Source organism: Choloepus didactylus, chromosome 13 (assembly GCF_015220235.1).
Source record: "Choloepus didactylus isolate mChoDid1 chromosome 13, mChoDid1.pri, whole genome shotgun sequence".
NCBI lineage: Eukaryota > Metazoa > Chordata > Mammalia > Pilosa > Megalonychidae > Choloepus > Choloepus didactylus.
This window is the reverse complement of record NC_051319.1, coordinates 59538726-59566526: the sequence shown is the minus strand read 5'-3', so window position 1 is coordinate 59566526 and position 27801 is coordinate 59538726. Positions and strand designations below refer to the sequence as shown.

Genomic DNA, 27801 nt, shown 5'->3' with positions numbered 1-27801 from the left:
GAATAGAAATCCATGGAGCTAAGGACTATCAAGTCTGCATTTTTTACTAATTCTCCAAGTGAATACTGTGGAATGAGAATCTCTGCTATGTTCAGGGAAACCACACTAAAGCAAACAGTTTATCTGGCAGACTTTCTAGCTCTGTAGGAAATGTCATTTAGGGATTATTTGAGATAGACTGGAGTATTGTCTCTGTATTCCACATCTTTCTTTGATCTCTTCTCACCTGCAAAGCTTCAAGGAAGACTTGCTATTGAAATAGGATCAGCAGTTTATTGTATAAAATGAATGTCTCCAAAGTGGTGGGCACACATAGCAGGAGCCTGCAATCCTCTGAGTTTGAGGAAGAAAATATTAGAATTATAATTTTTTGTTGCAATTTAATTTTTACTTTTTTTGTGAATGACATACATGTATGTAATTTAAAAATTAAAATTTTTATAACAAAAATACAGTATGCCCCAACTTCACACAGTCCCACACTGATTCCTTTTCCCCAGCTGCTGTTTCTTTTGCCATTTACCTTTATACTTCTAAACTATGTACTCATACTTCTATTTATTTTTTCTTTTGGCAGTTATTTTACAATTTTATCTGATGATCAGCTTGTTAGTTTTCATCCACATTGACTGTCTGTAGGTTTTTGAAAGTGGTGACAGGTATTTAGGTAACCAGTGTATAGAGCTTGTTTGGTAAATCTTCATCATCACTACATTTTCTGTACAACCACATGGATACAGTACTGGGACATTTCTTATTCCTTTGGCCTGGACAACTTTGTTGAGCCTGGTGTCAGTGTGTATATCTGGCTTTCCCATCTCCTTGATGGCAAATTTCCAGATCTCTGAGTACCTGAAAGACTTCTTTTTTTTTTTTTTTTTTTTTTTAATCATCATTTTATTGAGATATATTCACATACCACGCAGTCATACAAAACAAATTGTACTTTCGATTGTTTACAGTACCATTACATAGTTGTACATTCATCACCTAAATCAATCCCTGACACCTTCATTAGCACACACACAAAAATAACAAGAATAATAATTAGAGTGAAAAAGAGCAATTGAAGTAAAAAAGAACACTGGGTACCTTTGTCTGTTTGTTTCCTTCCCCTACTTTTCTACACATCCATCCATAAACTAGACAAAGTGGAGTTTGGTCCTTATGGCTTTCCCAATCCCATTGTCACCCCTCATAAGCTACATTTTTATACAACTGTGAGAGACTTCTTTAAGACCACTCTGTGGATGTGATTGTATTGTTGATAGTGTTCTCCCTGGTTACCATCCCACTGATGGCAGAATGGACCTTCTTATCACCCTTCTTAGTATGAGCCATTCTACCAAGACTAGATTGGAAAGGAAGAGCACAAAGGATTGTCCATACTACTATTTCTTGATTTCTTTATTTTAGACATTATATGTTGACTTCAAATTATGAAAGATGAGGATTTAATTTTCCTATGTTCTTCTTACTCATACCTTTCCCTTTTGTCATTCTCTCAGTGTGGTTATATCAAAATTTTGTTTGGCTTAATAGTGTTCTGGTTTGCTAAGGTTGCTGTTTTGCAAAACACCAGAAATGGATTGGCTTTTATAAAGGGGGTTTATTTGGTTATACAGTTACAGTATTAAGGCCATAAAGTGTCCAAAGTAAGGCATTAACAATCAGGGAACTTCACTGGAGGATGGCCAAAGGTGTCTGGAAAACCTCTGTTAGCTGGGAAGACACATGGCTATTGTCTGCTTGCTCCTAGGTTGCATTTTAGCTCCTGTCTCAGCTCCTGTGCATTCTTCAAAGTGTCCCCCATGGCTGCAGCTTCTCTCCAAAATGTCACTCTCAGTTGCTCTGAGTTGCTCTGTCTGTGAACTCCTTTAAACAACTCCAGTGATCCAATTAACACCCACCCTGAATGGATGGGTTAACACCTCCATGGAAATTATCCAAACATTTCACTCACAGTTGATTGAGTCACATCTCCATGGAAACAAAGAATTCCAATCTAACCAACACTAATACTTCTGTCCCACATGATTGCCTTAAAGAACATGGTGTTTTGGGCGACACAATACATCCAAACTGGCAAGTTGGTGTTTACATTATTATGATAATGAGAATACTATTTACAACTGAGCCACAAAGTGTACAGTGATTATACTCCTTTTATCTACTTCTAACTTCTAAAGTTGCTAGTAAGACTTCAAAGAAATTCAGTGCCAAGTTGATTCCTGATCTTTTGTTTCTCTCTGGAAGCTATTTTTATAAATTCCCCGTTCCACCAGTGATCTGAAATTTCAGGATTCTATGCCTTATTGTAGGGCATTATTCATTTATTGTGTAGACCACTTGGTACTTCCTTTCAATCTAGACATCATATCCTTCAGTTTTGAAATTTTCTCTTGTATTATTTTAATTTTAGTTTCTTCTCTTTTCTCTGTTCTCTCTTTCTAGACCTCCTATTAACTAGAATGTTGAACCTTTTATATTGATTTTAATTTTCTCATTTCTTTCCTACTTTCCATCTATTTTTTAGTTCTACTTTCTGATATATTTTGTCAACCTTATTTTCTAATCCTTACATTGTGTTATTTATTGCTAACATAGTTTTTTTTTCCAAGAGATCTTTCTATTTCTGTGAATATTCTTGGATTATATAACAGACTGTTCTTGTTCTTGGATGCAATTTCTTCTCAGAGCTCTGTGGACAAATATAGCATAGTTTGCTTTTTTTTTTTTTAAGTTTGTGTTTGTTACTTGTGTTCTGTGTTTTCTGAGTGCTTTTTTTTTTTTTTTTCCCATTAGTTTTGGTTTCTATTTTTCATATAATAGGCTTTCTTCAAATTTCCGGTGACCTTTCACTCTTTGTTTCATATTAACGAATGAAACACTAAAAAGCTTAATGAAATTTTGATGTGTATGATTGAGGCTTTATCTGTTTGTGAGCTTTATCTTAGGGTAATAGACAATAAACAGGATGTTCACTCTGGAATTGCCAAATTTCTTTTGAGCAGTTTCATTTCCCAGAGATGAATCTCCATTCTCATGCTTGGTTGGATAAAACTGACTGCAATTATTCTGGTAGCCGAGTAAAGTAAGTGGCTGGAGGCAATACCTTTCTGTATTTGGAATTTTACTTAATCACTCTCCTTTCAGTACAATGCCTTACTCAGCCATTCAAAGCTTTCCAGAAAGTAAACCTGTTGTCTTCTGCCAGGATGTATAGGTTGGGATGGGATGTAAGGGGAGTCATTTAGCCACATGGTGTGGAGATGGGATTTCCCAACCAGTCCTGGAGATTTTAGCCCTGCCACCGTGCCTTCTTATGGGTGGTGCCTCGTTTCTAACTTTGTTGGGATTCTGTGTTGTGGACTGGCTTGCTTTCCTTCTGTCATTTCATTGCCCTCACACCCTCAGTGACATGCAAAATTTCAGTTTTCTGTGGTCTCTAAATCTTTTACTGTTACTTTTATAGGGTTAGGAAGAGAGTAGTGATAAATGTGTATGTACAATCCCCTGTTTATCAGGTGGTTTAGAACTTCTCTTTATTTTTTTCAATGATCTTGTTAAAAATTCATACTGGTATATGTATTATAAGGTGCTAATATGGTAGTTAAGTAACACATACTTATAATTTATAAATTTATAAATATATGTACATTTGAGATGTAGTCAAAAATATTTACTGATAGAGATATTTGATCAAGAACTTTTAGAGGATACTCATGTTAAGGATATGTATAATTAAATTTTTGAAAAATCTTTGTATATAAAGATAGAAGTTGCACTGAGCAAGTCAGATATACTAAACATTTTGCAAGAGCAGAACATAACAAGTTTAGATATACAGCTTATATGCACATAAACCCAAAATGTGCAAAATTAATCATATGCGTTTCCAGGAGATGCTACTGGATGGATATTTCAAGAGCCATATTTATATAGCCCCAGTTTATGGGAGAATGTTCTCATAATTAGAATTATCCAAAATTGAATGTTCTGTTTTGAGATTATATTTTTAGTTTAATAATTTATTTTTTTTCTGTTTCCTTTTATCATGCACATTTATGTCCAGTCTCCAGAGATACTGTACATGAGATTTCTCTTTTGGGTGATATACTAGGCTATAAAAGTTCTATAGTCCCTCCTAAGTCTAATATTCTATGATTTAAAATCAGACCTAAAGTTATAAAATACCATACAGTAGCCAGTTTTGAATAAGCAAAACAGAATCCAGAATAATAGTTATATGTATAATGTATTTTGTAGTTATAATTTCACCTTTTTGTTTATAGCTGAAGATATCTTATTGGTGTGACTTACAGATGTTTTTCTTTTTTTAAGTGCTAAATAACTTATTTTAATAAGTTTGTCATTAGTGCACACATTTGAACAGTTAAACCCAAACTTTAAAAATAAGTCAATACTTAGTAACATGTTAATTTTGAAAAGTTATTTTTTAGCAATGAGTATCAAATGTAACAGAACTTTTAAATATTCATTGCTTTCTATGACCATATTTAAACTTCTTAGCATTCTAAGGCTACCAAAGGTCCCTCAAAAATTTTTATTTTTTGACAAGTAAAAGTGTAGTACCTGCTGGTCGTTAGATCCTTTTTAAATAAAATAAATTTTAAAAACCAGCAACTTCTAACTTGAATGTCATTTGAATGCTTCTAAGCTATCCAGAAATGACTGGTACTTACTAACTCTTTCCAGGTAGTAGGTTCAGGGTCTTGAAGAAGAAATCATATCACAGAGTTTTAAAGTTATACCTGGACTTTTAAACCACAAAAGAAAGAAAATCTAACATTACTTAGTACACTTTCTTGTTTGTTTTGGTTTTGTTTTGCCAATAACGAACCAAATTTAATGTTCTTTTTATTCAAATGGCTTTGATTTCTCTGTTTCTTCCTGGTTATCTGATTACCATTGACTGTTCAAGGACAATTCTCATTAGAGCTGAGCATTTACACATAAAGATAATTACTTTTAATTTAAAGTAAAATTAATATATGTACATGTAGGTTAAATATAACATAACCACATGCAAACTAATGAGAGACATGCAACTAGAAAATGAAAAAGTACCCATTAAAAAGGAGACATAGGGGAAATTTTTTAATTGAGATGATACTTTCCATTGAATCATTAAGATAACTACTATCACAGTGTGCCGGTTTGAGTGTATTGTGTCCCCCAAATGCCATTATCTTTGTGGTCTTGTGTGGGGCAGAAGTTTTGGTGCTGGTTGGATTTGCTTGGAGTGTGCCCCACCCAGCTGTTGGTGATGATTTTGATGAGCTGTTCCCATGGAGGCGTGGCCCCGCCCATTCAGGGTGGGCCTTGATCAGTGGAGCCATATAAATGCGCTGACTCGGAGAGAGGGAACTCAGTGAGTGCAGCTGTGAGTGGCATTTTGAAGAGGAGCAAGCTTGCTGGAGAGGAACGTCCTGGGAGAAAGCCGTTTTGAGGCCAGAGTTTTGGAGCAGACGCCAGCTGCCTTCCTAGCTAGCAGAGGTTTAGCGGACGCCATTGGCCATCCTCTGGTGAAGGTACCCGATTGCTGAGGTGTTACCTTGGATGCTTTGTGGCCTTAAGACTGTAACTGTGTAGTGAAATAAACCCGTTTTATAAAAGCCTATCCATCTCTGGTGTTTTGCATTCTGCAGCATTAGCAAACTAGAACACACAGTATTCAGAGCAACTAAGATCAAAGAAAAGTTAACAATATGTCAAATGCTAAAAAAAATAATTTCTTCTACAACCAAAGCAAATGTGTTTTAAAAAGAGAGGAAAAAATAGGCTCCTAAAATGAAAAATAAACAACAAAACAAAACATGGGATTAATAATCTATTAAATATTACACCCTGATTTTCTTTTGAGAAAAAAAAAACAGTGGTTTTTTAAACAAGGGCATAAAGTAGACTTCATATGATGACTCATATTAAAATCTGTTCTCACTGAAAAATAATACCAGTAGAAATAATACTAAATAAAATGTCAGATATTTTCCATTTAATGTGGGCAAAAATACAATGTTTATGTCTGAAATATAAACTAGTAATTGATTTTCATTCAGAATATAAAGTGTTTGGGAAAATTTTATTCTTTTCAGTGCTCAAAATTAAATGGGAATTGTTTTCCTTACCTAGGAATTGTAATGGTAAAGTGAAGTATGTATGTTTAATTCTGCTGATTAAAGCTCAAATAGATTTAAATAGAAAACATGAATGAAAATGCCTAAAAAAAAAACCCAAGAAGTTTAAAATTTTTGTTATTTTGCAATGATGTTAAGTTTACTTTTCCTAACATTTAAAAAATCTAGCCTTATTCTATCAGTATAAAACTATTAAAATAATCACAATAGAATCTTTTATACTTAACTTAGAAAAACAATTTCACATGATACACTCACAGCACTCAAGAATTACAATCCAGAAAGTTATAGTCTCCTTGAAACAGAAAGAAGTTCTTTCTTTTTTTTTTCACTCCATTCCTTACATATAATCTTTATTTCACATCATTTACATAGAAATATTTATCACAATCTGGCAGGTAGATGAGAAATTTTTTTTTTTCCCTTCTGGAGCTCACCAAGTAAATTTACTCAGTCTTCTTAGTGAGTTTCTTTTTAACTTTATCTGAAGCATCAACTGCAGATTTTTTAGGTAGATGAACCAATGCCATTGAAAGATGATTTAATTTCACTTTTCTTCCCACATGGTAAAAACTGTTGCTGCCTGCCAAAGAGCATCCGACCCAGTATATCCTCAAAAGCAGCAAAAGGCAAAACAGATGTCTTTGTAAGCATCATGGTTATCTTTGTGGTCACAAGAAAGATGGTACATAAGATGATGCTTTGATATTGACAGATGCTTGGTGTGCTGGAACATGAAGATAACTTACCCCAGCAGGGTCACCTTGGCAGAGTATGACAATTTCAGCCATTCTTCAGTTTGTGATTTCCAATTTCCTTTTACCAACTGTTCAAAATTCATGACAATGCTGTCATCTGTACCTCAGGCCCATCCAACAGCTATCATGAGTATCCAGCCATTTTTGTAATAGCTATTAGCATGAGTGACTCCACCTATTATTTTCCAAGCTCTGGTCACTTCCTTCATTCCTGCAGCCAAGAGTTGAAAAGGTAAGAAAGAATAGCCCTGGCAAACTAGGTCACATGGGCAAAAATATATAATATTCCAGATTGAAGATGCCAGTAATATATTAGTGTGGTTTGTAAGAAATCTCAGATGAGGCTCTGCAAGCAGTATACACGTTAAAATTCCTCCACCAAAACAGTGGAGCATAGCAGTAAACCAGGTTGAAAGAGGATTCTTCCATGCCACTGCCTCTGCTCCTTTTAATACAGAGACTGGCCTTCACAGAGGTATGGATTGGATTGTGTTTTATTCAGAAGTACTTCAGAATGCAAGGAGTTATGGTTCCATGGTGGTGGCAGGCCAGGAGAGATGGAAGTTAGGGCTCCACCTAGGTGTTTTTCAATAGGGCTTACACAGAGCTCTTGGAAATTTTCATAGCAAAAGGCCGTCTTCATGAGAAAGACATCCATCCATTTGACTTGACCATCTTTTATTTGGAATGAGTCATGACATTTCTGACTCAGCAGTATGGTATTAATTCTTATCTTGAGGACACCCTAAGGTTTATGTAATACCCAGGCATCAGTCAATTAGACCAAGAAAAAAAAAGTTAATTTTATGAGTTTACATGAGGGAGGCATTTGATTTTCCTTAGAAAACAGGGCTCTGGCTCTTTTCACTGAAGCGTTCCTTCTGCAATCAATTAACTGCTGACTCTTATTCTGTTGACCCTTACTAATTTTGTTTCATGGTCTGTGATTCCTTATCTGGGGGGAAAGGGAAACTCTTCTTTAAATAGCAACAGATTATAAGGTTAAGGGAGGCTCAGTCTATTGTTGGGTCAGTTAATGGTCCTGAAGTGTATGTGTTGAGGAGGACCAGGTCTAGAGCATGCTGCTTGGCACATTTTCCAAGACCAAATGAGAAGTTAGGGCTCTCTCTTTTACACACACACACAAATGGATGGACAGCCAATACCAGCACTGATATTTACAAATTAAAATTTGATTTTATCTTCACACTATTCTTTTATTTTTTATTATTGTATTCTTACTAATGTAAAATGCTGCCTTTATATGGAAATGAAGGTTGGAGACTTAGTAATTAAATTGCTCTTGCCAGCTAAGCATTAGCTGATGCTGTTTCATTTCCATCTCAGTCTCTAAATACCAAAAGAATTAGTGGCTTGTTTAGAACAACAACTTTGGACCTAATCTTTAATTGGTGTAAACAATTAGTATACCCACTTAAATCTATTACTGCTGGCTTCATGTTATTTGTTGGATATCATTCGGATCTCTACATCCGTTTCTCAGATAGGCTTGCTGGGTTAAATCATATCAGATAATGTATTACTATGATAATCTTAAGAACCATTTTCTAAAATTTTGCTGAATTATGTGATGAGTTAGTATTAAACAGACATGGGATGAGGAATTCACTGGAATGGACTTATTGCTGAATGGGCATTTATATACTGCGAGAAAAGTTGAACATTCTTGAGGGGCAGGCTATAGAAGAGACATAAAAGCACAAACTCACCACTATCCTGACTCTCCCACAGAGTATCTGTAAAATGGGAATATTAAGAATTTATTTAACCCTCATCTGAGTCTGAAGAGCTTCATCTTTTGCTTTGCTGCAGCACCTACCTGTACTCTAACTGGATCAAATCATATGAAGAACTCTGAACATCCTGTTTTATTTCTGACCTCTGTGCCTTTATTGTTTTCTCTCTATATAAGAATCTTTTACTTCTTGTTCTGCCTGGTCATTATGCAAGGCAGAGTTCATGTATTTCCTTTCCTGTGGTCTCTCTGACTAATCGAAGTAGAATTGATAATGCCTGCCTTTGTGTCACTACCTGTCAATTATTGGCCCTATATAGCCACTATATCCTTATTTCTTATTAAATTTCATGGCCATACATGATAAGTACTTAATAAATGTTGAATGAATGCTATTGCCTTTGCCTAAAATGTTCTGTATTAGTTATCAATTACTGCATAACAACTCTCCTAAAATTAAAACTGAAAATAAGACTGATTTGTCAGGACAGTTTTTCTGTTGGTGTCACCTGAGCTCACCCATGTGAATATAGTCAACTGGCAGCTTGACTGGGAATAGGTTATCTAAAATGGGTTTTACTCATGTGTCAAGAGCATCAATGGCATAGTTGGGGTGACTGAATCTCTTTCCTTGTGTTTTTTCACCTGGGCTTTTTCACATGATGATGGGCAAGTCCCAATGGATCAGTGCTTATAAAGCCATGCTTGCTGATGTTCCATTGGCCAAAGCAGGTCACATGGCCAAGCTCAGCATTAGTAAGAAAAGGTATTATGGAAGGGCCTGGATGCCAGGAGTCATGGTTCATTGGGGGCCACTAATGTAACAATCTAGCACATGCCCTTATCTCCATTGTCTAACTGCTAAAGAACTACTTATTCTTCAAAACTCCTTTTGTTCATTTTTCTTCTCCAAAATGCCATCCATGTCCTCCCCAGAGTTTACCTTACATTTATCTATTGCACATGGGTGGCCTTCTGTTATCCTTCCTGGGAACAGCAATGAGAGGCTCATCAAGAGCTTGGAGAACATATTCATCTATGTTCCACTGTCTGGCTGTGAACCTACAGAATAGGTTCTGCCAGAGTTCAATGGACATCTAAGACTGAAAAACAAAGCAGACCATTCCATAAAGCAAAATAGTGACAGTTTGTTGGGGAATATTTACAGACTCAGAAACTGGTCCTGGGCAGCCACAGGATATTCAGAGTAGTGTTCTGTGCTGCCCAGCAGGTTACAGGGGTTTATACTGGGCAAGAACAAGGAAAGTACAGAGCCAAGCCACTTCTCGTTGAAGTTGCTGGTATGTAGCAGGAGTGGTTCAGATAGGTATTGTACTTAGGGATGAGCATGTGCAGTTTAAAATGCAGTTACAGAGGGATGTTTTTGGTCTAGGAATTTATGGTTTCTCTGGTTTATGGCCTCACATCTACCTGGTTCCAAAAATTTTAAGGCATCATATTGGAAATAGGGGACATAGGGTCAACTTGGACACTTTAACTGTATGACACTTAAGATAGGATTTAATACATATTGTCTCCCAGGTAAAGTCAGTCCTTACTGAAGATATTAATCTATCCAAAAGAAATATAATGTTTCTCAAATTTTATTTCTGAGAAAATTGAAACAAAAAACTCCAGCATTCTGGAGTTACGTCATCAACATGGCGATGTAAGACATCCCCAGAAAACACCTCCCCAGAGATTCAGTGAATAATAGGGCAAATCCTACTTGCTTAGAACTCTGGAGGATGATAGAAACTGGAGAATGACTCAAAAAAATGCTTAATTGAAGAAAAAGAATAATATCAGGTATGAAACTTCCATTGTGAACACACCAGTCCACTTCCCTCACCTTCACTCAGTCCCATGCAGCTTGGGAATTATTCAGAAGCAGCGGCCTGGATTCCTCCCACCTTCCCCTATTAACACAGGCTATAGAGTCAGCCACAGAAGCAAGCTAGAACCCCACACATATCCAGGCACAGGGACCCAAGTCCACAGAGACCGAGGGAAGAATACAAGCTGCTGGGGAGCACTGCATACAAAAAGGCCCCTGGGGTGGGTGGAGAGGACAGTGTTAGAACTGTGGCTGACAAGATGTGTGCTCACTCAATCAAGTTACTGTTGGTTGAATCCTAAATGCAAAATGGACTTTACTGCAGAGTGACCCACATTTCAGGATTGACCCCATCTGGCTCCCTGGGGTGGGATACCATAAGGGGGAAGAAACCAGAAGCAGAAAAGTCACATACAGAAAAAAAAAATTGGGGTTAAACTGATCTGTTGTAAGACAGGAGGGTCTGAAGGGTGAAAAGTATAAGGAAAATAGGCCACTGAGTGAGAGCATATGAATAAGTCATAGGAGCTGGGAAGAAAATTCTGCATGAAAACAATCAGAACAGCTGAAGATATCTGGAGAAGGAATGGAGGAAAGGAAGCTTTCAACTAGAGGTGAAAAACAATTAACAAAAAGTGCAATCTTAAAAGTTGTACTTCACATCCAGGGCAAGAATCAGAGAAGGAGAGCTGGGAAAAGCTGATTAGTTAAACTTGGGCTACTCTAAAGTTCTAGAATAAGTTGGACCAAGCCAAGGCCAATCAACAATAAAACCCTTTCAGGGAGAAACTGACCTTCAGAGTTAATGTATCACAATGATCAATGCCTAGGCATCACCAAAAATTACAAGCCATACTAAGAAAAAGGAAGATATGGCTTAGTCAAGGGAACAAATTAAAACTTTAGAGGAGAATTGGAATTTGGAACACTAATCAAAGAAGTTCAAACAAATCTCCTAAATCAATTCAAGGAAATGTAGGAAAATAAGCATAACGGGATACAGTATATTAAAAAGACAATGTGTGAGCATAAAGAAGAATTTGCAAGTTTAAAAAGAAACATAAATTATAGAGATGAAAGGCCCCATAGTAGAGATTAAAGTACACTAGAAGCAATCAACAGCAATTAAACAGGCAGAAGAAAGAATCAGCAAACTGCAAGACAGGACAATTGAAATCATGCAGTCAGAAGAATGGATAGAGAAAAGAACAGAAAAATCTCAGGGATTTCAGTGACAGAACAGAGTGCACAAACATACACATCGTGGGTGTACAAGAAAGAGAAGAGGGAAAAGGAGCTGAAAGAATATTTGAGGACATAATGGCCCAAAATTTCCCAATACTTACGAAAGATATAAATATACATGTCCAAGAAACTCAATGTACTCCAAACAGAGTAAAGCCTAATAAACCTACTCCAAGACACATATGAAACAGAATGTCAAATACCAAGGAAAAAGAGAATTCTGAAAGCAGCAAGACAAATGGATCATCACATACAAGGGATCCTCAATAAGACTAAGTGATGATTTCTCATCAGAAACCATGGTGGTGAGAAGGCAGAGTGGTACTTAAGGTATTGAAAATGAAAAATTGCCAACCCCTAATTCTTTATCCAGGAAAACTGTCCTTCAGAAATGAGAGAGTTGAAAATATTGACAAATAAACAGAAAGTAGAGAGTTCATCAACAAAAGACCTTTCCTACAAGAATTACTAAAGGGAGTTCTGCAGGTTGAAAGGAAAACACAGGAAGAGAGTGGCTTGGAATAATGTGAAGAAATGAAGATCATCAGTAAGGGAAACTGAAAGGGTAAATGAAAAACCCAATAGGACTGTGTCCTCAATCTACAACTCTATGTTTTAATTCCTATTAGAGTCAGGATACAATTGAATAAGAGAAAGGCAAGTTTCCTGAAAATGGACATGCAAAATATAGTGTGGTAAAGTGGGACAAAAATAACACAAAGAGGGAAAACAGGGATATGGGAGCAGAGAATGTATACGCTGTTGAAGCTAAGTTGGTGTCTTTTCAAATTAGTAGGTTACAGAGATAGGTTGTGTAATATAAACCCCACAAAGAAAGTATTTAAAAAGCATACTTAAACAGAAATGAGAAAGGGACCAGTCAGATACATCAGGAAAGAGCAACCATACAGAAAAGGAGGTTGCAGTAAAGGAAAAGAGAGACCAAATATATATGTGATATATATAAAAAAGCTAAAGACAAAATGGCTGAAGAAGTACTGCCTTTACAGTAATAACACTGAATGTTAATGGATTAACTCCCTGTGCTGCTTTGAATCTATTATGTCCTCCACAAAAAACCATGTTCTTTTGATCAAATCTTGTGGATGCAGAGATTATGGGTTGGATTTTTTTTTGAGTTCTAGTATTTATTATTTTTTTTTTCAATTCAGTTTTATTGAGATATAGTCACATACCCTACAAGTATCCACAGTATACAATCAGTTGTTCACAGTACTATCATATACTTGTGCATTCATCACCACAATCAATTTTTGAGCGTTTTCATTACTCCAAAGCATAAAAAATAAAAATAAGAATAAAAATACAAGCAAAGAAGAACACCCCAAACATCCCCATCCCCCCATCCCCCCTATTATTCATTTAATTTTGTTCTCATTTTTCTACTCATCTGCCCACACAGTGGGTAAAGGGAGTGTGAGTCACAAGGTTTTCACAATCACAATCACACCATGTAAGCTGCATAGTTATACAATCATCTTCAAGAATCAAGGCTACTAGGTTGCAGTTCAACAGTTTCAGATATTTCCTTCTAGCTATTCCAATATACTAAAAACTAAAAAGAGATGTTTATATAATGCATAGGAATAACTTCCAGAATGACCCTTCAACTCCATTTGAAATCTCTCAGCCACTGAAACTTTATTTTATTTCATATCTCTTCCCCCTTTTGGCCAAGAAGTCTTTCTCAATCCCATCATGCCAGGTCCAGGCTCATCCCCAGGGGTCATGTCCCAAGTTGCCAGGGAGATTTACACCCCTAAGAAAGAGTCATGTCCCATGTGGGTGGGATCTTTTGATTAGATTGTTTCCATGGAGATGTGACCTCACCCATTCAAGGCAGGTCTTGATTAGTTTACTGAAATCCTTCATAGAGCTCAGGGGCTGACACTGGCCCAGTGGAGATGCCAAAAAGAAAGACATTTGGAAATGCTAAGCTAAGAGACATAGCCTAGAATTTGCCCCGGATAAGCTAAGAGAAGACCCCCAGACACTTAGAGAGAAATGCTCTGGGAAAACAAGCAAGGATGCACAAGAGTGAGAGAGAGAAGCTGAGAGACAGAAGCCAAGAGACATTTTGGAGAAAGCCATTTTGAAACCAGATCCTGGGATCAAAGGATCAGCAGATACTAGCCATGTGCCTTCCCAGCTGATGGTGGTATTCCAGACCCATTGGCCTTTCTTCAATGAAGGTATCCTCTTGTTGATGCCTTAGTTTACTGGGCACTTTTATGGCCTTAGAACTATAAATTTGTAACCTAATAAATCCCCTTTATAAAAGCCAGTCCATTTCTGGGATTTTGCATAACAGCAGCTTTAGGAAACCGTAACACTTCCTAATCAAAAGACACAGATTGGCAGAATGGATAAAAAAGCATGTCCACCTTATGTTGTTTCCAAGAGATTCCCCTTACACCGAAAGATACAAATAGGTTGAAAGTGAAAGGATGGAAAAATATATTCCATGCAAATAGTAACCAAAAAAGAGCTGGGGTACCTATACCAGTGTCAGACAAAATAGACTTTAAATGCAAAATTTTTATGAGAGACAAAGAAGGAGACTATATATAAATAAAAGGGGGAAGTCAACAAAAAGAAATAGCAATCATAAATATTTATGCACCTAATCAGCTGCCCCAAAATATATGAGGCAAACACTGACAAAACTGAAGGGAAAAATAGATACCTCTACAATAAAATATTTGGAGACTTCAAAACACCACTCTCTTCAATAGATAGAACATTTAGAACAAAGACCAATAAGGAAACAGAGAACTTTACTATGATAAACTAGCTAGACCTAACATACATATAGAGAACATTGAACCCCAAACAGCAGGATATACATTCTTCTCAAGTGCAAATGGATCATTCTCCAAGGTAGACCAAATGTTGGGTCACAAAACAAGTCACAAAAAAATTTAAGAATACTGAAATCATACAAAGATCTTCACCAACCATAATTTTATTACTTTGGAAATAAATAACAAACATATGAAAGTTAAATAACACTCTCTTAAATAATCAGTGGGTCAAGGAAGAAATTGCAAGGGAAATCAGTAAATATATTGAGATGAATTAAAATGAGAACACAACGTGTCCAAATGTATGGGATGCAGCCACAACAGTCATGTGAAGGAAATTTATATCCCTAGACACTTACGTTAAAAAAGAAAAGCTAAAATCAAAGACCTAAATGCACATCTGGAGGAACTAGAAAAAGAACAGCAAACTAATCCCAAAGTAAGGACAAGGAAAGAAATAACAAAGATTAGACCAGAAATAAATGGAATGGGTAAAAACATAGAATTAACAAAACCAAAAGTTGACTCTTTGAAAAGATCAATAAAATTGACAAACCCTTAGCTAGACTGACAAAGAAAAAATAAAAGCAAATAAATGAAATCAGATTGGGGGGGGGCATTACTACTGATCCCATAGAATTAAAAGGGATCATAAGAATATGAACAAATGTATGCCAACACATTAGACAACCTAGATGAAATGGAGAAATTCCTAGAAACACAGGAAGAACCTACACTGATCTAGAAGAAATAGAAGAGCTCAAGAGACCAATGACCGGTTAAGAGATTGAACCAGTCATCAAAAACCTCCCAGGAAAGAACATACAGGACCAGAAGTTTTAACAGGTGAATTCTACCAATTGTTCCAAGAAGAATTAATACCAGTCCTGCTCAAACTCTTCCAAAAAATTGAAGAGGAGGAAACACTACCTAACTTATTTTATGCATCCAACATCACCCTACTACCAAAGCCTGATCTAGATACTAAAAGAAAAGAAACCTACAGACCAAATTCTCTTGTGAATATAGATGCAAAAATCCTCAACAAAACACTTTCAAACCGAATGCAACAACACATTAAAAGAATTATACACCATGAACAAATGGGTTTTATCCCTGGTATGCGAGGGTGGTTCAAAATAAGAAAACCAATTAATGGTAATACACCACATTAACAAAATGAAGGGGAAAAACACATCATCATGTCCATTGATGGAGAAAAGGCATTTGACAAAATTCAGCATCCTTTCTTTTTTTTTTTTTCATTTATCCTTTTCAGCATCCTTTCTTGATAAAAACACTTCAAAAAATAGGACTAGAAGGAAACCTTCTCAACATGATAAAGGGGACATATGAAAAGCCCACAGGTAACATCATACTCAATGGTGAAATACTGAAAGCTTTCCCTCCAAGATTCAGAACGAGACAAAGATGCCCACTGTAACCACTGTTATTTATCATTATACTGGAAGTTCTAGCCAGAGCAGTCAGGCAAGAAAAATAAATAAAAGGCATCCAAATTGAAAAGGAAGAAGTAAAACTTTCACTATGTGCTGATGACATGAACCTATATATAGAAAGCCCCCCCAAAAAAAAACTACAGCAAAGCTATTAGAGCTAATAAACAAATTCAGCAAAGCAGTGGAGTACAAGATCAATACACACAAAAATCAGTTACATTACACTAGTAATGAGCAATCTGAGGAGAAATAAAAAAATTCATTTATAATAGCAACTAAAAGAATCAAATATCTAAGAATAAACTTAACCAAGGATGTAAATAACCTGCACACAGAAAACTACAGAACAGTGCTAAAAGAAATGAAAGAAGACCTACATAAATGTAAAGATATTCCATGTTCATGGATTGGAAGACTAAATATCATTAAGATGTCAATTCTACCAAAAATGATTAACAGATTCAATGTAATCCCAATCAAAATTCCAACTGCCTACTTTGCAGAAATGGAAAAGCCAATTATCAAATTTATTTGGAAGGGGACGGAGCCCTGAAGAGCTTAAAACATCTTGAAAAAGAATGAAGGTGAAGGACTCACATTTCCTGACTTTAAGCATATTACAAAGCTACAGTGGTCAAAAAGTGTTGTATGGCCCAAGGATAGATATATTGACCAATGGAATTCAATTGACAGTTCAGAAATAAACCCTTACCCTATGGCCAATTGATTTTTTTTACAAGGCTGCCAAATCTACTCAATTGGGAAAGAATAGTCTCTTCAACAGATGGTGCTAGGAGAACTGGATATCCATATGTGAAAGAATAAAAGAGGACCCCAGTCTCACACCATATACAAAAATGAACTCAGAGTGGATCAGAGACCTAAGTATAAGAATCAGGACTATAAAACTCCTAGAAGAAAATGTAGGGAAGCATCTTCAGGATCTTGTGTTAGGCTATGGTTTCTTAGACTGTATACCCAAAGCACAAGCAACAAAAGAAAAAAATACATAAATAAGACCTCTTCAAAATTAAAAATTTCTGTGCATCAAAAGACTGTCATGAAAGTGAAAAGACAACCTATTAAATGTGAGAATATATTGGAAGCCACATATCCAATAAGGGTTTAATATCCACAATGTATAACAGAACTCTACAACTAAACAAGAAAAAGACAGACAACCCTATTAAAAAATGGGCAAAAGACTTGAATAAACACATTTCCAAAAAGGTTATACAAATAGTCACTAGCTATTAGGGCAATGCAAATTAAAACCACAATGAGATATCAGCTCATACCCAGTAGAATGGCTACTATTAAAAAACCAGAAAACTGCAAGTGTTGGAAATTACATGGAGAAAGAAATAGGAACACTTATTCATTGCTGATGGGAATGTCAAATGGTGCTGTCACTGTGGAAGACAGTTTGGCAGTTCCTCAGGAAGCTAAGTGCTGAATTAATATATGATTTGACCATCCTGCTACTAGGTATATACCCAGAAGAACTGAAAGCAGGTGCTTGAACAGATACTTGCACACCATGTTCTTAGTGGCAATATTCAGAATCACCAAAAGATGGAAGCAGCCCAAGTGTCCATCAACCAATGGATTGATAAAATGTGATATATACATATGATGGAATATTATTCAGCCATAAAAAGGAATGAAGTCCTGATGCATGTGACAACATGGATGAACCTTGAGGGCATTTGCTGAGTGATATAAACCCGACACAAAAAGACAAATATTGTATGATGTCACTGATATGATCTAATTATAATAAATAAATTCATAGAGTTAGAATCTAGAATATAGGTTACCAAGGGGTAGACTGGGTTAGAGAATGGGGAGTGGATGCTTGTTTTGTATGAATTTCTATTTAGGTTGACTGTACAGGTTTGGAAATGGATCATGGTGATGGTAGCAAAATATTGTGAGTGTAATTAATAGCACTGAATTATATAGGTGAATGTGTTAAAAGGGGAAACCTTAGGCTGTATATGTTACTAGAATAAAAATTAAAGGATAAAACATTGGACTGTATAACACAGTGAACCCTACTGTAGATGATGCACTGCAGTTTACATTATAAGTATAAGTATGTTTGTTCTTTTATGTATTATATCAAATGTATAACACTAATGCAAGATGTTAATAATAAGGTGCTATTTGAGAAGAAATACACCTAATGTAACCTATGGATGGTAGTTAATAGTACTATTTTAATCATCTTTCATCAATTATAATAAAGGTAACTACTGTGAAAAAAACAGAATTACAAAAAAGTGCTATCTTCAATTGTAACAAATGTTCTCCACAAATGCAAGATGTTGGTGGTGGGATGGTGTTTGGGGATCCTGTATTTTATGCATGATTATTCTATAAACCCACATCTTCTCTAATAAAAAAAAAGTTTTTTTAAAAAGAAACAAAACAAAACAAAAACTCTGGCATTCTATGCTGAGAAAGGTTCAGGGCAAAGGGCCTTCTTCTGTGCAGCTGTGACTGAGAAGTTAGAATTTAAGGGCTGATTATGATTATGATTACTGAATCATTATATAGATATTCCTTTTATTTTCTGTATAGTAGAGTAGACAGAGGGAAATACCTGAAATTTCTAAACTGTAATCCAGCTGCCTTGATCTCTGACAATGATTGTATAGCCTTTATCTTGTGCCCTTGTAATTGTAAAATCTTGTGACTAACCTTCATTTTTACCCATTTATCCAGTTTTCTGACTTTAGAGACTTATGATCACTAAAGACAGTCCCTAATGTTTATTAATGAAAGGTCTTGGGTCAACCCAGAACTAACCCACCCCAAGTCCAAAGTTATCTTGATAACTGAAGCTGGATCTACCCAAAATGGGCCCACCTGATATGCACAATAGCTTAGACTTTAACCTATAAGTGACTTAAACCTTATTATAATACTAAAAATCACAACCATCATCATATTAAGGCTGCCATTTTCTTACATAGGTTCTGTGACTAAGCATGTAATCAATCTGTGCATGCTCAATAATTAGATCACCTCTAATTACATCATCTGGGGTCATTGTGCTCATTATCCTAAAACCTGCCCATCTTTTGATACTATAAAACTATCAGAATTACTGCAGTCTGAGGAAACAGATTTTGGACTGATAGGCCATCTGCTCTCCTGCTTCACACCTAGCAATACACCTCTTTCTCTCTTTGAAACCCCAGTTTCTTAGGAATTGGTCATTTGAGTGCATTGGGCAAAGAATCCACTGCTTTGGTCTGGTAACACAATGGAGATGCTATTGTGGCAACTGTTTTGTAAGGCAATTTAGCAGTCTGTATTGAGACCTCAAAAAGTTCATACTGAGTCAAACTCAATGACTCCACTTCTAGAAAATCCTTCTAAGGGAATAATCAGAGATGATTGTGTACAAGAATATTTATTACTGCATTATTTATGCAGAGAAAAGTGAAAGGAATCCAAATAGGGAAATGAAATTAAGGGACAATCATAAAGTAGAATATTAAGCAACCAATAATAAGTGGTCTCGAAAAATATATTTTCATTATTTGGGAAATTTCTCATAATGTGACACATGATTCAAATTTATTTGGAGGTTAAATTCAATTCTATACAACACTGAATGTGTAGATATGAGTGTGTGTGTGAGAGAGAGAGAGAGAGTATTCAGTGATCAACAAACGTATTGAACACCTGCCTTGTGTGAGGCACTCTGCTTGGCACAGGGGCTCAGTGGGAAAAAGAAAGACATGGCCACTTCCCTCTCTCCCCTACAGATTAGTGGGGAGGAAGACAAATGTCTAACAATGTTGATGCTGATTGATTGGGGTAATAGCCTGAAATACATTGGAAAAGGGCCAAGAAGAAAATGGAGTGAGTATGAGAGCTTGCTGGTTTGAAGAGACTAAGTGAGTTTTGAGAGGAAGTAAATATTTTGGGGGCATGGGGGAGAATTATAGGTGTGAGAAATTGAATATGAGTCAAATAAAGTAAAAAAATTTTTAAGAATTTCTCTTAAATATTTTCTTTGTCATTTCTTTTTGCAAGAGGCTATTGCAAAAATTTAAATTACTTTGCAAAATGATTTTGGATGCTGAACTGAAATATTTTTGTATGTAGTACCAAATGACATGAAGCATTGAAGAGCCCCCAGATTACTATGTGAGACATAAACATGCAGATAGATAGATGTATATAGGTACATATACATCTAACTATATCTATCTATGTATCTATCTATGTATCTATCTGTCTATTATTTTTACAAATGTAATAAAGATGGGGGAAAATACATTCCAAAATCTAGCAATCAATTATGGGTGATGTTAATTTTGTTCTTAATTTGTATACAAGCATAAAAATATGTGCATACATTAAAATGGGATATATTAAAACTTTAAAAAGTGAGTTAATGATGATGGATGTTTGCCAACAGAGAAAATAAGACTTTTTATTGGCCAGGGATAGGGTTCTTAACTGCTCAGGTATCATTAAGTGTCTCTAGTGTGAAGATAGAGGCCTCATGTTTGTCATAGTCTGAAGTCATCAAGTGTGTTGCATTCAAATAATGCCCATAGTTTTGATTCTTTATTCATCCAAACAGTCTTATTAAAATGGAGATTGATAATGTGTGGGAGGGTCTGTTTTCAGGCATAGAACGAGTTCACCATGTCAAACCAAATCCTCTGGTCCATGATACAGGAGACAATACTAAGTTTTATTGTAAATTAATAAATTAGAATTCTGGGTTGTGCATTAATGTTAGTGAGCTTGATTAACATCCCAGAGACAAATCCATGCTCAGTGTGCTCACAGAATCAAATTTCTGAGCTTTCCAGGGAGCAGACCAGACCATGCACAGGGTAATTTATCAATGTAAGGCCATCCTGAGATGCTTCTTGGCAGTTAGCCACTGTCTCATTCTGTCATCACTCTGACCTGAATATATATCCCTTTTCTTCAAAAATTCTACAGTATTTACTCACTCTATAGACTCTTGTTTATTTTCTTGTTTTCCTTACCAGAGGGTGAAACCTTTGGAGGCATAAATTCCTTCCTCCTTTTTGCATGTATTTAATCCCCAGCTTAGTGTCTGGCATAAACTGTATATTTAATTAATATTTATTGAATGAAAATATATACGTTAATTGGGGTTAATTACCAGACATAATGAAACATACACCATGGCAAATATGGATAGATTTTGGATAATCTACTCTTTTTGATAATTTATACCCTACTTTACTTAACATTAGCCTAATAATCAAGTAATGATATTTGTAAACTACAATTTTGTTTCCTCTTGTCCCCCATGGAATCATCTTTGTGAGCCATGCTGCAGTATTCTAAGAGGCAGGCGGTATTTAAGGATGCATTAAACCATAAATGTCCACCACCGTTTTGGTCTTACAAAACATCACTTGTGAAAAATGTAAAGAAAAGATGGAGTGGATGTAAACCAGTAAGATAGGAAATCTGTCTATCCATAGATAAAGTCTATTATAATGACATTTTCTTTTGTTGTTTTAAAAGTCCACCCTCCCCTTTAAAAAAATCTGCAGAATGAGGAAAGCACTGACATTTTCTTTCTTGGAAAAAAACAGATTGAAATAGAGCGGAAGAAAGGTAAAAACCTGTGACCTCCTTTAAATAGGTCTCCTTTGAAGTCCTTTGGACTGAACTGAGGCCTGCAGTGAAGAGTCCTCTGGGAGGCCCCTCAGGTTTCCCCTCCTCCAACAGCATTTCTTTTTCACTTTCAGTAACTCTTTTGTGCTTGCAGGAGGAAAACAGCACATGAGCTTAGATGTGAACAATGGGCTCCACAAATATCGTGCAAATTTCTCAAATTTCTTTTCCACAGAACTGCTAGATGGCGTTTTCTCAGCTCCATCCACTGTCCATATCTCTGGGGAATGCAGGCAGAATGGCGATATCAGCCCCACAATGAGGAGGCTTTCTTGGTTTCAATAGGTGCTTAATGCCCTTTCCAAAACAAATACTTAGAAGGCTTCCCTCATTTCAGGGTGTGTGATTACTGTTGTGCAGAGAGAAAGAGCCAGACTGGGCCAGACCAAGGTGAATTAGGCTGGCCTTGTGGATGAGTCCCAGGATGGCCCTGAGGTTGATCTGGGGTGACTTGGATTTGAAGCTGACAAACAATATGTGGCCAGATTACAGTAACCCTTTGTGCTAGATTCATATTGGTGAATGTAGGGACATGAATGAAATATTTCACCTACTCCTTGGCTGTAATTTTGTTTTGGGTTGACCTCTATTTTAGTTTCCTAGGCTGCTGAAAGCATGTACCATGAAATGGGTTAGCTTAACAATGGGAATGTGTTAGCTTCCAGTTTTGAAGCTGAGAAAAATGTCCAAATCAAGGTACATCAAGGCAATGCTTTCTTCTCAAAGACTGGCTGCCAGTGATCCTTGATTCCTCTGCCACATGGCAAGGCACATGGCAGCATCTATTGGTCTCTCCCTTTTCTTCTGGGTTTCCTTGCTTCCAGCTTTTTTGCTTTCTTGGCTTTCTCTCTCTCTTTCTGTATTCATCCTCTTATAAAGGACTCCAGTAAGAAGGTTAAGACCCATGCTGGGCCATGCCTTAACTGAAGTAACCTCATCTAAAGATCCTACTTACAATAGGTTTATACCCACAGGAATGGATTAGATCTAAGAACATGGTTTTCTGGGGTTTATCAGTTTCAAACACCACAACCTCTAATCATTTTTTTAAACTATGTCTATATATTTTATACCTAACTTAGTGTTATCTAGTGTTATCTAGACCAATTGTAATAATTATCCCTGAGAATGATCTCTAAAATATCCCTGAGAATAATTTATGAATTCTCTACCATTTCAAACTCACTGTTTTTAGTCATTGAAATTTTCAGAGAAAGTTTTTATTTTAGAGGTAAAAGTTTCATAGTAGATTTCAGTGACAAAATGTTAAGGACAGTTTTTAAAATTTTAAGAAAAATTGTGGAAAATTTTAGTGAGAAAAAATGTAAGGAAAATTGAGTGAGAAAAATTGCTAGTTTGGGATTATAAGAAAGCAAGAAGAAATAACCCAATGTGTTTTAGATTACAGCTAAAAAAAATTGGAGTGCTATGTTTAGGAAGAATTAATAGTTCCTGAGCATTAGCATAAGAAGAAAGCAGAATCTAGAGATCAAAGTGAAGAGTCTTAACTGATGCACAATTATATTGGTTCCATAAATATGCATTTCTACACATCAGCATCTCATTTATCTGAAATCATTATGGCTAGAGATATTTGTGTTTATTAATGGAAAACCCAACACAAATGGGCCTAAGAAAAAGGGGAATTTAATTACTGTTGAAAGTGAAAGATGTGTAAATAGGGCTTTTTGGTGACGGGGCTCAGATGGCATCCTCAGTATACTCTTTCTCTCTATCTCTCATTCTGCTTCCTCTGGATTGTTTTCCCTCGTTTTCACCAACATTGCTGCAGCTATTCCAGCACTCATTACCTCCTGCCTCTTTTCCAGTTGCTCTGATAGAACTGATTTAGGTCACTCGCCACACCCACTGCTGAACCTTGACTGTACTGTAGGGAAATACTGTGCAGTTACTGAGTTAGGCCTTGTCGTTGGCTCCTCCCCTGGGGCTGGAAACCTGAACATTTCACACAGACTGTAAGAGAACAAGGTATCAGTTCTCAAATGAAAATCAAGGGCATAAGAAGAGGTAATGGACAGGCAATTAGAAAGGCAATAAATGTCTACCACATGTACTACTATGTATCTTATTTCAAAACATAACATTTTCCTGCGTTCTTAAATAGTTTTTTTTTTTTTAAAGGAATACTATTATCTTTAGTAAAAAACCATCGCTGGGTCAACAGAATTTTGTTCCTCTCAATACTTTTTAAGATTTCAGATTTCTATGTTGACTAGTGTGAGGCCAATCATATTTAACATTCTTTGCTATAGGTGTTTTTAAAAATGTGTATTGGGGTGGAGTGGACAAAATGGGAAATGCACTTTATATCCTGTCTCCTCCCCATCTCAGTCCCAGGAATCACAGTGAACCTCTCACAAATGGTGCCCCATAAGCTGTGTGTCTTTCTGATGCAAACCCACTGGGTGGGAGGGGGGAAATGAGCTCTTTTCAGACAGGTGGTAGATTATTCCTCCATAGAAAATTCCTCGGTCAGGGTCAGATTTTGGCAGTTGAACTGGAATGAGAGAGCCATTACCCAAGATCCCTGACCACCTGACTTGATAGGGAGCCTCCAAGTTTTCACACTTCACTTCTTGGCATCGGCTGGGTCAGTTTGGTCAGTTTGGTGATTTTCTAATCATTTTTTCTCTTTAATCTCTTTATATCATATTTCTGTCTTCATGTTTGTTGCGAGAGACCTGTGACTCATTCATGTCTGAATGTATGTGACATTTTAACCCTCACCACCTTTGTTTTTTGTCTGGCACAGGACTTTACCAGTGATTATTTGCTTCTTGTCAGTACAAGTTTTGAGAATTTAGCAGTTGGTTAACATTTATTAACTCTGACCTGCCCAGGGATACATTTAAGACAGTATATAGTTTCAATTACCAGAAAGACAACAATAATGGATGCAGATAATAAAGGCGGTGAGACTTAATTGAAGGTAAATATTCCTAAAATCATCTACTCCTATTCTATCTTTTCTTGATATCTCTTAAACTTAGCTGTGAACTTTAACATTCCCACATCCTCAAGGATTTTGGGACAACTAGAGTTCTTTCCCTCTGTGAAGATGACCCCAGATTGTGACACTTTCTAGTTAGTCTCATATGTTTCTCTTTTCCTTCTGACAACTGTCATTCTTATAACTATAGGTGTACCTGATTTTGGGAGACTCCCAAGCTTCTATCCTATTTGCTGTATCTAAGGAGGACTTGAAGGGCTTGGATATAAATCAGGTGCATGTGTTTAAGGCACTGACTTTGGAGCTTTTACTTTGATTTCTTGGGTGTCCTTTTCTCCCCCTTATTTTATAGTTATTTGCTGGGTTCTGGGTATGAAAAAAAAGAATATGGAGAAGTTGGGTCCTTGCATTTTGCAAAAGGCAAATATCTAATTTTTAGTTCAAAGGACCTTTCATAAAACAATCTAATCTTAGAGATTGCAAGCTGTTCTAGTTTGCTAATACTGCTGTAATGCAAAACACCAGAAATAGATTGGCTTTTATAAAAGGGGGTTTATTTGGTTACACAGTTACAGTCTTAACTAAAATGTCCAAGGTAATGCATCAACAATTGGGTACCTTCACTAGAGGATAGCCAATGGTGTCTGGAAAACCTCTGTTAGCTAGGAAGGCATGTGGTTGGTGTCTGCTCCAGAGTTCTGTTTTCAAAATGGCTTTCTCCCAGGACATTCCTCTCTAGCCACGGCTCCTCTTCAAAATTTCACTCTCAGTTGCTCTTGGGTCATTTGTCCTCTCTTAGCTTCTCTGGAGCAATAGTCTGCTTTCAATGGCTGTCTTCAAACTGTCTCTCATCTGCATCTCCTCTCTCAGCTCCTGTGCATTCTTCAAAGTGTCCTTCTTGGCTGTAGCAAGCTCGCTCCTTCTGTCTGAGCTTATACAGTGCTCCAGTGAACTAATGAAGGCCCACAGTGAATGGGCAGGGCCACGCCTCCATGGAAGTTTTCCAATCAGAGTTATCACCTACAGTTGGGCAGGTCGCATCTCCATGGAAACACTCAAAGGATTACAATCTAATCAATACTAATACATCTACCCACACAAGGTTGCATCAAAGATAATGGCATTTTGGGGGACACAATACATACAAACTGGTACACAAGCTATATGAATGAACAGTCTTCTTTCAGGTATTCTGTTAAAAATAATTTTCAATTGATTGAAGAAGTTCACTGAGTTAATGCATGTGCATTTTGCTGTCAAAGAGATGTGAAATAAAAAACTAATAGGCAGTCCTGGCTTTGGGCCAAAATGTGACGTGGATTAGGTTTGCCTTTGGGCCCCTCATACATCCTCTCCTGTTGCCCTTCTCGTTTCCTGAGCCCCAGAATCTACCTGTCCTTACCTCCAGATACCCAGGGCTCTCAGGCAACCCTGCAGCCCAGGCTCCTCCCTGCTCTGTCCACAGAGTCCCTCCAGCCCCGGGCAGGGCATTATACCCTTGATTCAGCTCTCCTAACTGGTCATCTAAACTATACAAAGATTCCTAATTTTGTGGTCCAGATCTCAGCTAGCTGCCACTACTGAAATTAAGCCCTACTAAGGTGTTAAGGCAATACAATGATTTAATATCTTATTTTTCCCAAGGATGTTTGCATTTTAGTAACACTTCAGGGCCATTTACATTTTTTTTTTATTTTTATTTTTTTGTTAACATTTTATTTAAACCAGTACAAGCACCACGCTTAACAAAAGACAGGACCACTTACATTTAATCTAAAAGAATGATCATCCTAGGGTAGGATTTCAGGAAAGTCTATGTCCAATGCTTAGAGGAAGGGAGCAGCTTTCTACATCTCCTCTGGGACAGCCCTTCTGCTTGATTTTAGCCATGTCTTCTTCTCTCACTAGGGTTTTTCAGAAATCCTTCCTTATAGCCAGGCTGGCTGGGGGTTACTGTCTAGCGTAGTTCCTGCCCAGTCCACATACATGGCTCAACTCTATTTGCAATCACTCCTACCAATTTTTGGAAGGATTTCCCTGAGTACAACCCTAATCCAGATTTGGCCCTCCTACCACCTCCATCCCACATGACCATTCTGAAGCTATATGTCCTCTGCTTCTCCTTAATAGAAACCTGTGGTTTTCTATCTGGACTTGCACCAGAAATGCTATATTTAGAATGTGGACTTTGTGAATATTAACTCCTCCTGGGGCCGCTGCTTCTTCTCCCAGGTTTCCCAGGTTTCTACCCTCTTCTCTCCATCTCTGGCTCTCTGTCTCCTAGCATCCTGTACTGTCTTCTCTGCCCAGTAGTTATTGTGGGAACCAGTGGAGTTATAACACAGAACACGGCAGATGCATATGAATGCCACAAAGCATTTTGCAGTAAAGAAAGATTCATGATTTGAACCTCAGTCACCTCTAAGAGAATACTCACTGCACTCTATCACAGATGTACACCCTCTCACCCCTCACCTAGAGTCTTCATTTTTCTAAGATAAAACATCCCATCCCTCCTAGGCTAGGATTACCACATTCTTCATCATCCTGGTCATTCTCTTTCAGGAAAATCCACTTTGTCACTGTTTCCCCAAAAATATGGTGTACAGAAAGCAGCAAAGTATAGGAAAGTTTTCTATCATATAGTTCACATTTCTCCATCTCGTCCACAAAGATACAATGGGAGACTTTATAAAATTGCTTTGCTGAAATCTGGATTCAACATTTCAAAAGGAAATGAGGCTATTCGACATAAAACACACACAAACACAATACATAAAATAAACACATTTAAGCTGTAATGTGCAAAACAAAAGTAGTATTCCGTATTTTCTGTTAGTGATATCATCTTGTCCTCAGTCCTGCATTCCATTCAGTACCAGAAGAAAATAAATCTAAAACTTGCCAGTTCTTGGTATGTTGGTAACTTGGTCTCTTTAGTTTTTAAATAGTCTGTTTTAGATTGGCTCCGTGTCTTTTGGTAAATGTTCATTTCAAATTCAAGACTAAAATTTACCTGACAGGGATATTTTTATCCTTTAAAGATTTACTCCCTAAGGTAGTATAGGCAGCCTCAAGGAATAAATGTAGGGTAGCT

At 36.7% G+C, this 27801-nt stretch overlaps 1 pseudogene; it reads right to left on the bottom strand.

The window, feature by feature from the left end:
* Window positions 1-6607: 6607 nt before the first annotated feature.
* Window positions 6608-27365, bottom strand: LOC119507717 (annotated as a pseudogene).
* Between the last annotated feature and the right edge of the window lie 436 nt (window positions 27366-27801).